This window comes from Vipera berus (genome assembly GCF_964194415.1).
Source record: "Vipera berus genome assembly, chromosome: 12".
NCBI classification, from domain to species: domain Eukaryota; kingdom Metazoa; phylum Chordata; class Lepidosauria; order Squamata; family Viperidae; genus Vipera; species Vipera berus.
This window is the reverse complement of record NC_138215.1, coordinates 16374889-16388895: the sequence shown is the minus strand read 5'-3', so window position 1 is coordinate 16388895 and position 14007 is coordinate 16374889. Positions and strand designations below refer to the sequence as shown.

General features: G+C 42.7%; 1 protein-coding gene across 1 annotated transcript in view; it reads left to right on the top strand.

Moving 5' to 3' along the window:
* The window catches only part of MYO5A (myosin VA), a 67367-nt gene that overhangs the window by 4285 nt on the left and 49075 nt on the right, over positions 1 to 14007 (top strand). The window lies entirely within an intron of this gene.

Here is a 14007-nt window from a genome sequence, read left to right as displayed (position 1 = left end):
CTATTCTATTCTATTCTATTCTATTCTATTCTATTCTATTCTATTCTATTCTATTCTATTCTATTCTATTCTATTCTATTCCTATTCTATTCTACAATCTGTTCTATTCTATTCTATTCCTATTCTATTCTACAATCTATTCTATTCTATTCCTATTCTATTCTACAATCTGTTCTATTCTATTCTATTCTATTCTATTCTATTCTATTCTATTCTATTCTATTCTATTCTATTCTATTCCTATTCTATTCTACAATCTGTTCTATTCTATTCTATTCTATTCTATTCTATTCTATTCTATTCTATTCTATTCTATTCTATTCTATTCTATTCTATTCTATTCTATTCTATTCCCCTATTCTATTCTATTCTATTCTATTCCCCTATTCTATTCTATTCTATTCTATTCTATTCTATTCTATTCTATTCTATTCTATTCTATTCTATTCTATTCTATTCTATTCCCATTCCCCTATTCTATTCTATTCTATTCTATTCTATTCTATTCTATTCTATTCTATTCTATTCTATTCTAATTCTATTCTACAATCTGTTCTATTCTATTCTATTCTATTCTATTCTATTCTGTTCTATTATTCTATTCTATTCTATTCTATTCTATTCTATTCTATTCTATTCTATTCTATTCTATTCTATTCTATTCCTATTCTATTCTACAATCTGTTCTATTCTATTCTATTCTATTCTATTCTATTCTATTCTATTCTATTCTATTCTATTCTATTCTATTCTATTCTATTCTATTCTATTCTATTCCTATTCTATTCTACAATCTGTTCTATTCTATTCTATTCTATTCTATTCTATTCTATTCTATTCTATTCTATTCTATTCTATTCTATTCTATTCTATTCTATTCTATTCCTATTCTATTCTACAATCTGTTCTATTCTATTCCATTCCATTCCATTCCATTCCATTCCATTCCATTCCATTCCATTCTATTCTATTCTATTCTATTCTATTCTATTCTATTCTATTCTATTCTATTCTACTCTACTCTACTCTACTCTACTCTACTCTACTCTACTCTACTCTACTCTATTCTACAATCTGTTCTATTCTATTCTATTCTATCCTATCCTATCCTATCCTATCCTATCCTATCCTATCCTATCCTATCCTATCCTATCCTATCCTATCCTATCCTATCCTATTCTATTGGTGCGCAGATGAAAGAAACAGTCGAAATACTGTTGTAGAAAATGTTTCCTGGACTTTTCTTCCCCCTCTTTAAAATTCAGTGAATGAGACGGGATCTATATTTCCATAGCCTGGAAGCATCCAAATCTTACTGGCCCTGGCCTAAGGACATTTGCATGGAAACCTTAATGAATGTAGTATTCCTGATGGCCTGGAATTTAGAGCATAGCTATAGTGGGGCAATGGATAAATTGTGTTCTGAGCTTTAGGCGTTTCTTTGACCAGATGTTATAGCTCAGCTGACCAGGGTGGCCTATTTATTTCAAGGGAAGTTATATATCTGCTTAAGATCTAAGATCAGGTTTGGGAGACAGAAAATGTCTGAAATAAGCAAAATATTTATGGCTCAGATGAAAGCAGGACATTTGTAGACAAAGACATTTTTGTCTAGTTCTCCTTTCTCCTCTATTCATCTGTTTCCAGGGTATTGCACTGGCAGTGGTGATGATGATGATGATGATGATGACATTTTGAGACCACGCAAAGGACTTTGGGTGGCTGTATCCAGAAAAGACCAAATACAAAACGTGTACATCTGGAAGGCTAAAACAACTAAATTTATACCCCAAATCAACCAACCAAAAAACACAACCTAACAAAGGCTCATTGTCCATTGTAACCCCAGACCTGGGTGCAGAGCCACATTTTAATGGCTGAGCATCATGGTCTGAGGAGCTAGCTATATAAAATGGCAGCAACAGGTAGAATAGAAACAAGCAGTTAGAGAAATGGTGTGTGAACCCAGTTTAACAAATGTAAATCAGTGTGTTGGTAGATTGACAAGTTGAATTTCTTTCTAAAGAAAAAACACCCCTCTTTCCTTCCATTCCTTTCTAAAGAAAGCCATGCAGACCAGCCCTGTCATTTTGGTTGATAACGATTTGTCTCACTGTGCAGTTTATTCCAAGGAAAGTATGATGAGCATGGGCAGAGCTGACTGATGAGAGGCAGCATTTTATATATGAAGAAATAATCTTGCTTTACAGGGCATTTCATAGGAAATGTTTATTCATATATGCTGGGCAGACCAAAACCTGCAACTTCAAGAAATCAGTCTGGATGTATTGCCTCCCCTTTCACTGAAATTCTTTGGAACAAGTATCCTCATGGCTGTGAATATTTGCAAGCACCCTTTCAAGAGGTACGCTTCCACAGATCAAGGCCTCATTTTGAAATATGTTAATCAGAGCGAACCCCTAAACATTACGATTTGAGCCTCATCAAGTGATAGCAATAATGTCTTGCTCGTGTGAACATCTTCCATGTTAACGTATTTTCTGTAGAGAATCACACAATCCACAGCTCCGTCTAGGATGTATTTTGATCAGCTGATGTTCTTTGAAATTGACAGCTAGAATTTCTCGTCTGCTGCATGACTGCCAGGAAGTGGGCCAATATTTTTTTTAGCATGATGTGGACAGTACATCTGCTTTCTGTGCATAGATTATATCCATGTGAAGGTTCTCTTTTAACAGTTTAAAGAGCCTTTTTTAAAAAATAAAATAAAATCCAGCCTTGTAGCATGTGTCTTGAGCATTTCTTTAACAATACACATTAGCATTTATTTTTAAAAACCTCTTTATCACTTCAAGCAAATTAATTTACTTTTGGGTGTGGCAGGTGATTAATCTTTAACTGTTGAATAGGCTCAAATATCCAAACCACTAACCCTCCCTTTTCCTTGTTGATGCAGTCCCTCCTATGAATCAGTACTTTGCAAGATGATTTGATAGAGTGCTTTAAAGGAAAAGGGAAATTCGAAATTTTTGTTATGTTCCCATATAAAGATAAGAGTCTTACAAAAGTATAGGATGCTGAAGCCAAGCATAGGTTGCATGTCTGTTATTACCACCATTGTTACTGATATACATCGAAAAGAATTACCTGTAGAAACATGTACTCTGATGCCATCAAGCTGTTGGTGGATAATAGCAATTAGGTCTGTAGCAAGCTCTGAAAGATATATCTGAAAGATATATTTATTTATAAAATGTAGAGACTGTCCATCCCGCAGAGGGTCTGTGGGCAGTGTATAATTATCATAGTAATATTTGGGCTTGTTTTACTGTTGGCCTTAATCCATGATTGCCACAACCCATGGTTCTACCATGATGTATTGACTAACCCCCATTTTGCTAGATTCCCATAACACTAAGCTATAATGATACAATATGATAAACTTTATTGATTAGTCCAGGGGTGGGGAACCTTGGCTCTTTTATGACTTGTGGACTTCAACTCCCAGAATGCCTGAGCCAGCCATCCTGCCTCAGGAATTCTGGGAGTTGGAGTCCACAAGTCATAAAAGAGCCAAGGTTCCCCACCCCTGGATTAGTCAATTGACCACATCAAACATGAGCATTAACCACAGTAAAATGCAATAAAATGAGACAAGATACGAGGGAGGTGAGATTAGGTCATTAAGTGAGATAATTTCATTTAGCCAAGTAAAAGATTGCCGGCGGATAACACCCAGGGGGAGGGCCTTCTCTGTGGGTGCGCCTGCCCTCTGGAACCAGCTGCCCGTGGAGCTCAGGACTGCCCCTGACCTGCGTTCATTCCGCCGGGACCTGAAGACTTGGCTCTTTGAGCTCTCTGGCCCAGGCTGAGAATTTTAACTGGGGTTTTATTTTCAGGGATAATTTAATCTTTTTAATTGTCTTTTAACTTTTGTATTTTGTATTGGTGTGATTTTAAAATGCCCTGTAAACCGCCCTGAGTCCTTCGGGAAAGGGCGGTATATAAATCTAATAAAATTAAAATTAAATTAAAATTAAATTCTCTAAGAAAGGACACGGTGGTTGATCTGGTGCAAAATTTGGTATTTTACTTGGTCCTCCTGTGGAAGCTATTACCAACTGCAGATAATGCAGAAGCCAAGAATCTGTACATAATCTCAGTGAAAGGAATTAAGCGGGGGGGGGAGGGGGGAGCTGAGTAGCTACCAGCTGTTGGTGTGAGGGACATGGTAATGGCTACTGTCAAGAAAGGCGAGCAAAGCTAAGAAAGAAGGTGCAACCAGCCTTGTCAAAGGAGGGGGGGGGAAGATAGGGTATTGTTGTATTTTGAAGACAGTGCAGGAGTGATAGTAAATAACAAAGGAGAAATGAAAGGCTCTTGTTAGCATAGGCCCTGATGCCAAAGATTGTGCAGATCTATGCCTAGAATTGCTAATAATGCAGGTATCACAGACATATATTTTGTTCTTGGTAAAAATCAAAATCCCCCCCCCCCATAGCAATACCACCTAAATGTATATACCGCTCCACTGTGCTTTACAGCACCCTCTAAGCGATTTCCAGAGTGAGCCTCTTGCCCCCAACAATTTGGGTTCTCATTTTACTGACTTCGGAAGGATGGAAGGCTGAGTCACCCTTTAGCCAGTCAGGATCGAACTGCTGTCAGCGAGCAGTGAGTTAGCCTGCAATACCGCATTATAACCACTGCACCACCAGGGCTCAATAAAGCCCTTAAGCACACTACACAAGGCTTGATACAATGTATGAGGTCCATTCATTCTAGCTGTAGCTTGATTCAAGTGCCCCGCCGTGTGATACAGTCCCCAACTTATTGGCGGAGCCTGCAATGCTAGCTTATTAAATAGCCCTCTCTATTACAAAGTTTGTTTGGAAAAACACCATTTTAGCAGAAAGTTAACCCTGAGAAGAAGCAAGCTATTCCGGACTGAGATGGCTATGGCCAAAAGAGCATAAAGCATTTCCAGGTTCCTGTCCCCTTAACAGTGTGGAGGGGAAGGCCACTAAATGAAATGGCTTGCAATACAGCAGAATTAATTATACAGAGAGCAGAATTGGGTGGTGGCGGCAGCATGTAATGGGTGTGAGCAAGAAGCCAAGATTAAGGCAGGTTATTGAATATTAATACTTTGGCTATTAATCTCCCTGTTTCTAGAGGAGGAAGAACAAAAGGCCCAGTGCCGCCAACTTAATTTGAATGGTGAAAACAAATTATCGCTAGGAGCAATGTTTTTTTGAATGCTAGCATTTGATGACTCTCACAAGACAGTGGGATTTCTCCATTCTTCTGAGAGGCACAGAGAGGAAACTCTTGCTTTTTGTGCTGGGGAACTTTTGGGCAAGGAAAGAATCCAGCAATCTGACATAGTTGTCATTCAGTTGATCCTTACGTAGCTTTGAGAGCGGATAGTATCACTGATAGAATCAGCTCAAACTTCATGCATGGCTTACTAGCAGCCAGCAGGGAGTAGGTCCTATGTCTGGTTTACTAAGGTGACCATGATTGCTGCCCAGATTAGCAGAAGTTTGCATCACCACGAATACTGGAAAACAGTGGATAGCTTGAGTCATATGTACATCCAAGTAAGTTACCTTCTTGTTCTTACAGGTGGGATTTACTTCAAGATCTCTTTATTCAGAGATCATAACCTCTTTGCCCAGATTGCAGCACTGTTTAAAGTTGCAGTAGACGTTGGTTGATTCAGTTGTGGTGGATTGCATCCGAAGGGGATGAATATTTATCCATGTTATGGGGACAGTATAGAGTGCAGGTTTAATGGAAGAGAATAGTATATTTTGGTGTGTAAATTTAGTGATCAAACTATGACTTGTATTCATCGTCGATGTGGGTCTTGAGTGTTCTAAAGGTGAACTGTATTTTTTTGTTTGTTCTACCTATGGAAACTGACAATTTTGGAATAATTCTGAAACGACATCTCCCAGTTCAGACTGGCAGACTAATACTGCATGCAAGTTTAAAATACTTTGATTCTTTCCAAAAAACGATGCTACATATTTAACTTCATATTAATGAAAGAGGATGCTGTTTTTTCACTATTAATTCAGAATGCTGTATTTGGCTCAGATTGCTACCCTGCAGTGTGTTTGCTCTAATTTTATGGAATGTTATGGGAATTGCAGTATTTAAAGATAGTGGGCAGCACCAGTTAGGGAAAAACTATATTACATTTTATTGCAAAGTAATTACTGCTCAGTGTAGTGGGACTTATTTACAGAGACACCCACCAGTCTTATGATATTGTAGAGTTCTGTCTGGGTGTTTGTTGAGGTTTCTGCTGCCTAACGGTTGAAGAGAAAACATTGCTTCTTCAAACTGGACAGGTTTCTCGTTGGACAACAAAGCAAGTTTTTATCTGACAAAAGTTTCTTCCTAAATTATCTAAGAAAATGTGATGATAATGTAATAGTTCTGTTTATTGGTTCAGTTTCTAATGTTGACCTGAGGGTAAAAAATGTTTCTTCTAATACCTTATCATTTTTTATACCATACACCTTGTTTTTTTTTTTCATTGAAAATAAGGCAGTCCGGAATGCTTCCAGAATAAATTAATATCAGCAATGGGTGCTCTCATTTTTAAAAGGGTTGCAGCTTAAATTGTAATGTGACTTCCTTGTGGGGCTTCATTTTTTGCTTTTTCTATTGCCAATCTTCTAGATATAACTCTGCATACAGTCTTCTTCCTGTTAAGGTGGCAAAGCAGCAAAATAACGTGTTGGTTTTTGTTTTTTTTTAAAAAAAACCCGAAACCAAAGTTTAGTCGTGTAGAAATCTAACATGGTTTTCTGTCTGTATTTGTTTCAGTGGAGGAAGACTTTTTTTAAATTGCAGTTTGAAGTAATACAGTGCGCTCAATAATGTGAACAGAGGGGTTAAAACCTTCCCCCCTGTTGCATTGCTTAGCTTTTTCTTCCTCCTTTTCTCAACTAAATTTGGTACAGATGTGCTAATCTTCTGTCTTCCTGTTCTTGCAATCTGAACAAGGGTGTGCCATCACTGATGGATAGCAACTCTTGTTTCAGCCAGAAATACGTTTTTGAGATAGCACTTTGCCATAATTATGCCAGGCCAGCAGGGGTGGGTAGGGCATTCTGGGAGTTGAAGTCCACATATCTGAAAGTGGCTAAGGTTGAGAAACACTGCCTTAACCTCTATCCCACACTGGCTCTGTTGACATTTTGTCGCTGCCAGAGCAAAATTTGTCTTCTTTACTTCCTGTAGTGTTCTTTGCCTCCAAATGACCTAATTTCTATTAAACTGTTGAAAGAAAAATCTTCATCAGAGTCCAGTCCAAGCTGGGAATAAACAAAATGGAGACTGCTTTCGAAAGAAGGTTGTAGTTTATTGAAGAGGAGAGCCAGGCAGAAAGGGAAAGCTGACCACTTGTAGTAGGGAATAGTGGGTTTTTATACCTTCTTGGGCTTTTGTTTGGAGTTGTTTCTGTGGCATGAACTTTGACCTGAGTCTTGAGTGTGCCTTTCTGGTATTCTGATGATGGTGGGTTAATCCTATTATGTCCCAAAGGTCATATCCTGCTTCCCTGGGGCTGATGGCTGATGGCTATGTCCTCTGTTGGATTTTTTGGTGTGAGAGATTGTTGATTCTAGGGATCTTTGTCTTTCTAATCCCATCAGCGCTAAGCTTCCAGGTGCCAGTCTTTCTGAAAGGATTATGATATCTGCATTTCTACAGAGCTGGTTTCTGCATGGGAGAGGGAGAAGTCGGGCTTTTAAGAAAAACTGGGCATGCTTATTTGCCTTTTTAAGATCCTTTGAGGAAATATAATATTCTACCCTTTTTAATATTTCCTTCTCTTTGCGGGGGGGGGGGAGCTGACTTCCCAAAAAACATTCAGGGAGGTGGATTCTGCCTTTGGAAGCCTATTTATTAAGTCAAGAAAATGGGGGAAGGGGTTTGATAGCTGTAAGCATGTTACTACTATTTACACATTGTGTAAAATGATGCCAAGGTTGATACTGTTGTGGAATTTATGTTTGGAATGTGTAAAAACAATATAATTTGGACAAGGAGACAAGAAGCCAAGCTGAAATCACCATTACTGCTGATAGACGCTGGATCCAGTGGGTTCGATCCAAAAATGTATTGCTAGTAGAAAAAGGAGAGATTGGCTGAAACCCAGGAAAAGCGTTAGCAAAGTATTCATTCGTGCTTAATTTGGTATGAAATGTTGTGATAATGCTGTTTTTGACTTGAATAGTTTGTACTTGAAATTGAGTAGCCAACAATACATAATCTGCTTTTCTAACAACAACGTTTCTTGATATGTCCTGGTTTTTTTTATATGTTAACAATGTACCTATATTATTGAGTACAAATGGTAAATATTATTCAGTTGCATTTGTTGCTCTTGTTCTTTTAAATCCAAAATGATTTTTTTTTAAAAAAAAAATAGAGATGCACTTACACTCTTCCGGTGTGTTTTTTTTTAAAAAAAAAGACTTGAGAAGCATATTGAACCCTCTTTTTGAGTTTAAAAATACCTATTTTTACTCACCACCGGTGCCTTTGAGAGATCCATGCCTCAAGTGAGTCTTATGATGTGAATGTTTTGGTTGATTGTTTGGTCTGATGATTTGCTCATATGATCTTAGATTAGATCACGAAACGCAAGAAAATTTGTTTTTAACACTCTTACTCTTTCTGTGGAACAGGATTCTGTCAAGAGCTCTTTTTATCAAAATGTAATGTGATTACAGTTGAAAAACATCAAAGGTTTGGTTGTTCCAAGGGTTTGTAATCTCCACATATGGAGGTTTCGTGAAGAATACTACTGTGGATGCAATTTAATTATTTTGGGGGAAAAAATCCCGTTATTCATACCAAATTCTCTTTCCATGAGATAACTTAGGAGCTTTTTCAAGCCTGTATGATACTTCTGCCAGTTAAGAAATTGCAGTTTCTTGAAGTGACTGCTTGAAGTTCTAGTGGATGTTATTACCTTAAAACATTCCTTTTTTTACTTTTTAAAGAAAAACCCAATTCTTTGAGGAGCTTTTTCAGGAAAATATATATTGTTTTCTTCTCTATTGCAGACCACAATTAAAGTCTGGTGGGGGGGGGGAAATCGGTGCTATTCAGTGGCTATTTGGTCATTTGAGTTATGTGTATATAAAACTGACAGGATAAAAATTCAACAACAATATTAAAAATATTTCTATAGCTATTTCTTCGGCTTAGGTTCTGAAGCAAAAACTTTGCAAATTCTTTCCAAGGACATTGATACCCAAGCAAGCCGAATGCACTATACACAGCTTGCCCGATATAAACATACGTTTGATTCTCTCAGATGGAATTGGTTGAAATTCAGGTTAAATAAGAGAAAATAATCACAACACAGCCAACTTCTGCGGCTTAATTATTAAGAGGATTCTTTGGCCGTGGTTGAAATATGAACACAGAAACACGGGTGATCAAAATCGCACATGTAAACGCCATAGGCATCTGTTGACGGTAGATCTTATTCCTTTAAATATTCCTTTTAAGTAGGCGCAGAGGGTTTTGGCTGTCTAGTTACTATGGAGATGTGTTCCCTTGGTCCTTGTTGTTGCAACTGGTTGATGTGGTGGTTTTCCCAGCAGATGCACAAGATGCCAGTGTTCTGGCATTAGAGCAATGCTTCTCAACCTTGGCAACTTCAAGATGTGTGGACTTCAGCTCCCAGAATTCCCCAGGCCAGCATTGCTGGCCTGGGGAATTCTGGGAGTTGAAGTCCACACGTCTTGAGGTTGCTAAATTTGAGGACCCCTGCCTTAGATTATTGGTGAGAATGGGATTGGCAACTAATATTAGTTGCCTCATGGGCGCGACCTGTCGCCTGTTTTCATACTCCCCTTAATGACGGGCCCAAGCCTTGGGACTCCGAGAGGTGGTTGGGCTTGGATAGGGGCCTCGAGTTAAGACGCGCTAAGAGGCCCCTGATCAGATTTTTAGCCGGTTATTTTAGGAGGTTAGGGAGGGGGAGGGAGGGGGGGATGGGGAGGGAACTTGTAACCGGCACTCAGTCTGGTCCTGTTAGAGGTCCTGGTGGGACGGGGTTGGGGGAGGTGGCTGCTGGCGCTGGGAATGTGGGGGTGGGGTATCGAATCCCCACGGCGATAGGGTATGGCAGCAGGTGTTTGCGAGGAGGGTCATATCAACATCTGGGATCGCGCCCCCGCTATCTTCGAGCGGTGGCGCGCTCCGACCCTCCGGTTAGCACCCTCTTACCCGGGGATGAGGGTGATCAGGCCCCTGAGCTCAGGCTGGTCTATTTTAACGCTAGATCCGTAGTTAATAAAGCTCCCCTCATCCGTGATCGGATTGAGGAGGAATGTGCGGATCTAGCGTGCATCACGGAAACTTGGCTGGGCTCGGAGGGAGGGGTGCCTCTCACCGAGTTATGCCCGCCGGGTTTCCGGGTGCTGCACCAGCCACGGGCTCAGGGCAGGGGTGGTGGGGTGGCAGTGGTTATTCGGGAGACATTGTGTCCCCGGGAGGCCACCATTGTCCAGATGGCCGGGAGTGAGACCCTCCTCTTGAGGTGTGGTCCTCGGGTTCAGTTGGGCTTGTTGCTTACATACCTGGCGCCCAGCTGTGTGGCAACAGCCCTGCCCGAGCTGCTCGACACCCTCTCAGGGTTGGCGGTGGAGTTCCCCAGGCTCGTAGTCCTGGGTGACTTCAACCTGCCATCACTGGGAGGGTCGTCGGAGTTAGCTCGGGAGTTCATGGCTTCCATGACAGCCATGGGCCTGACCCAGGTTATTGAGGACCCAACTCATGAGGGGGGTCACACTCTTGACCTGGTGTTTCTGTCTGGACAGTGGTTGGATGATCTGGGAGGGGGTTCTCCGTCCATCACCCCTCTGTCATGGTCAGACCATTACCTCCTGAGGCTAGTTTTCCGTCATGCCATCCCCCGCCGCTGGGCGGCGGAGCCGACCAGGTGGTTCCGCCCCAGGCGCCTAATGGACCCAGATCGGTTCCAGAGGGCGCTTGGGCCTATACCTATCACCCTTACCCACAGCCCAGTCGATGCCCTGGTGGAGGCCTGGGAAACGGCAGCCACCAGGGCACTCGACTGCGTTGTACCCATGCGACCTCTGACCCGACGCAGATCCCGTTGGGCCCCATGGTTCTCTGTGGAGCTCCGGGAGATGAAGCGTCGGAGACGAGGTCTAGAGAGCGGTTGGAGATCCAGCCGATCCGAATCCGACCGATTGCAGTTAAGAACCTTCATAAGGTCTTATCTTGCGGCGATAAGGACGGCGAAGTCTAACTACTTTGCCGCCCTTATCGCGTCCGCAGATAATCGCCCGGCCGCCCTGTTTAGGGTGACTCGCTCCCTCCTCAACCAGGAGGTGAGGGAGGATCCCTTGCAGGGACGAGCTGAGGAGTTTAGTCATCATCTGACGGACAAAATCGCTCGGATCCGGACCGGCTTGGACTCTGACTGGGCAGAGTCTGATGTGGAGGAATCAGGCGGTCTTGAGCACGTTATCTGGACTGAGTTCGACCCTGTTTCCCCTGATGATGTGGACAGGATCATGGGGAGACTGAGCTCCACCACCTGTTTGTTGGATCCGTGCCCCTCCTGGCTAGCTTATGCGGCTCGGGAGGGAACACGAGGCTGGTTCCATGCAGTAATAACTGCTTCTTTGAAGGAGGGTGTCTTCCCTGCCGCCTTGAAGGAGGCGGTGGTGAGACCCCTCCTCAAGAAGCCTGCTTTGGACCCGGCTGTTTTAAACAACTATCGTCCAGTCTCCAACCTTCGCTTCCTGGCGAAGGTTGTTGAGAGTGTGGTGGCGCATCAGCTCCCTCTGTTCCTGGAGGAAACTGATTATCTGGACCCGTACCAATCGGGCTTCAGGCCCGGACACAGCACGGAGACGGCATTGGTCGCGCTGGTGAATGATCTCTGGAGGGCTAGGGACAGGGGTTGCTCCTCTGTCCTGGTCCTATTAGATCTCTCAGCGGCCTTCGATACCATCGACCATGGTATCCTGCTGCGGCGTCTCAGGGGGTTGGGAGTGGGAGGCACCGTCCTACGGTGGTTCTCCTCCTACCTCCAGGGCCGCTCGCAGTCGGTGTTGACAGGAGGGCAGAGATCCGCCCCGAGGTCTCTCATTTGTGGAGTCCCTCAGGGGTCGGTTCTCTCGCCCCTCCTGTTCAACATCTACATGAAGCCGCTGGGCGAGATCATTCGTGGTTTTGGGGTGGGGTATCACCAGTACGCTGATGATACCCAACTTTTTCTTTCCACCCCGAACCAACCCAGTGATGCCCTCTCCGTGATGTCCCGGTGCCTGGAGGCGGTTCAGGTCTGGATGGGGAGAAACAGGCTTCGTCTCAATCCCGCCAAGACTGAGTGGCTGTGCATATCGGCGTCTCGGGTTAACCAAGTTATTCCACCTTTAACGATGGGGGGTGAGGTGTTACCCCCCGTTGATAGGGCTCGCAACTTGGGCGTCCTCCTGGATTCACGGCTCAATTTTGAAGATCACATAGGAGCCGTGACCAGGGGGGCTTTTGCACAGGTTCGCCTGGTGCGCCAGTTGCGTCCCTATCTGGACCGAGACGCCCTACGCACAGTCACTCATGCGCTTGTGACCTCCCGTTTGGACTACTGTAACGCTCTCTACATGGGGCTGCCCTTGAAGACCACTCGGAGGCTTCAACTGGTGCAGAATGCGGCCGCGCGAGTTGTAATGGGGGTTTCCCGATACTCCCATGTAACACCTCTACTCCGCGAGCTGCATTGGCTTCCGGTTGCCCTCCGGGTGAAATTCAAGGTGCTGGTTATCACCTATAAAGCCCTACATGGCCTGGGTCCGGGTTATTTGAGGGAACACCTGCTGCCGGCATCAAACGCCCTTCGCCCAGTGCGCTCTCACAGGGAGGGTCTGCTCAGGGTTCCGCCGGTGAGAGATTGCCGGCGGGTGACACCCAGGGATAGGGCCTTCTCAGTGGGAGCGCCTGCCCTCTGGAACCAGCTGCCGGTAGAGTTGAGGACTGCTCCCGACCTCCGATCATTCCGCCGGGGCCTGAAGACCTGGCTCTTTGAGCTCTCGGGCCCAGGCTGAGGAGAAAATTTTAACTGGGGTTTTAATGTACAGGGTGAATTTAATGCTTTTTAATTGGTTTTAACTTTTGTATGTTTTGATTTTTAATTCCCTGTAAACCGCCCTGAGTCCTCAGGGAAAGGGCGGTATACAAATGCAAATATTAAATTAAATTAAATTATTATTAGCAATGGTCCAAGCGAGTAGGACTTTGAGGGAGAGATGTAAGGCATCTTACATTTTAGATGTTTCTTGGATTTTAGATGTTTCTTGGATTTTTCCCCCCCTGTTTTTCCCCCCTCCTGTTTTGTGTTTTATCTTTGGTGACAAAAGAAAAATAAATATGTTAAAAACAGAACATATTTGCCACATTCATGTTATTTTCCTACGATTATCACATGTAGTATTGATCCTGTGGGTAGGTAAATAAGACTTGCCTTGGATGCCAGCTAATTTATAAAGTCTGTGTAGCCTATAGTAATTAAGATTTTGTTCTTTTTATTGGCACACAGCAAGCAGAAAACTCTGTAACAGCAGGGACTGCAATTTCTTTTTAGAAAGGTTTTAACTTCTTAGTTCCTTCCTGCCATTCTGTGTTTCAAAATTCCCAGAAAAAGGTTAAGACATATTTCAGTAAACCTTTTAGCTCCAAAAGATGTATCTCAGTACATATGTCTTTTAGCTCCCAAAGAGTTTTAATATCCATTAATAAATACAGAGAGTGAAAAGTAGAGCTTCTGTGGGTTTTATCCTACTTGCCTTTGCTAATGTTCTCTGGGCCTTTAAGTAATTTGCCTTTTGTACGGGGTGGATATATTTTGTTGTGGACTTCGCTTGTTGCCTATATGCAGTGCAACACATTCTTGTTCAATTTCTTTGCAAACTGGGCTTGAGGGGAGATGTAGCGCTGAGTTTGGTAAGAGAAAGATGGAATCTTTTAAAGGTATTT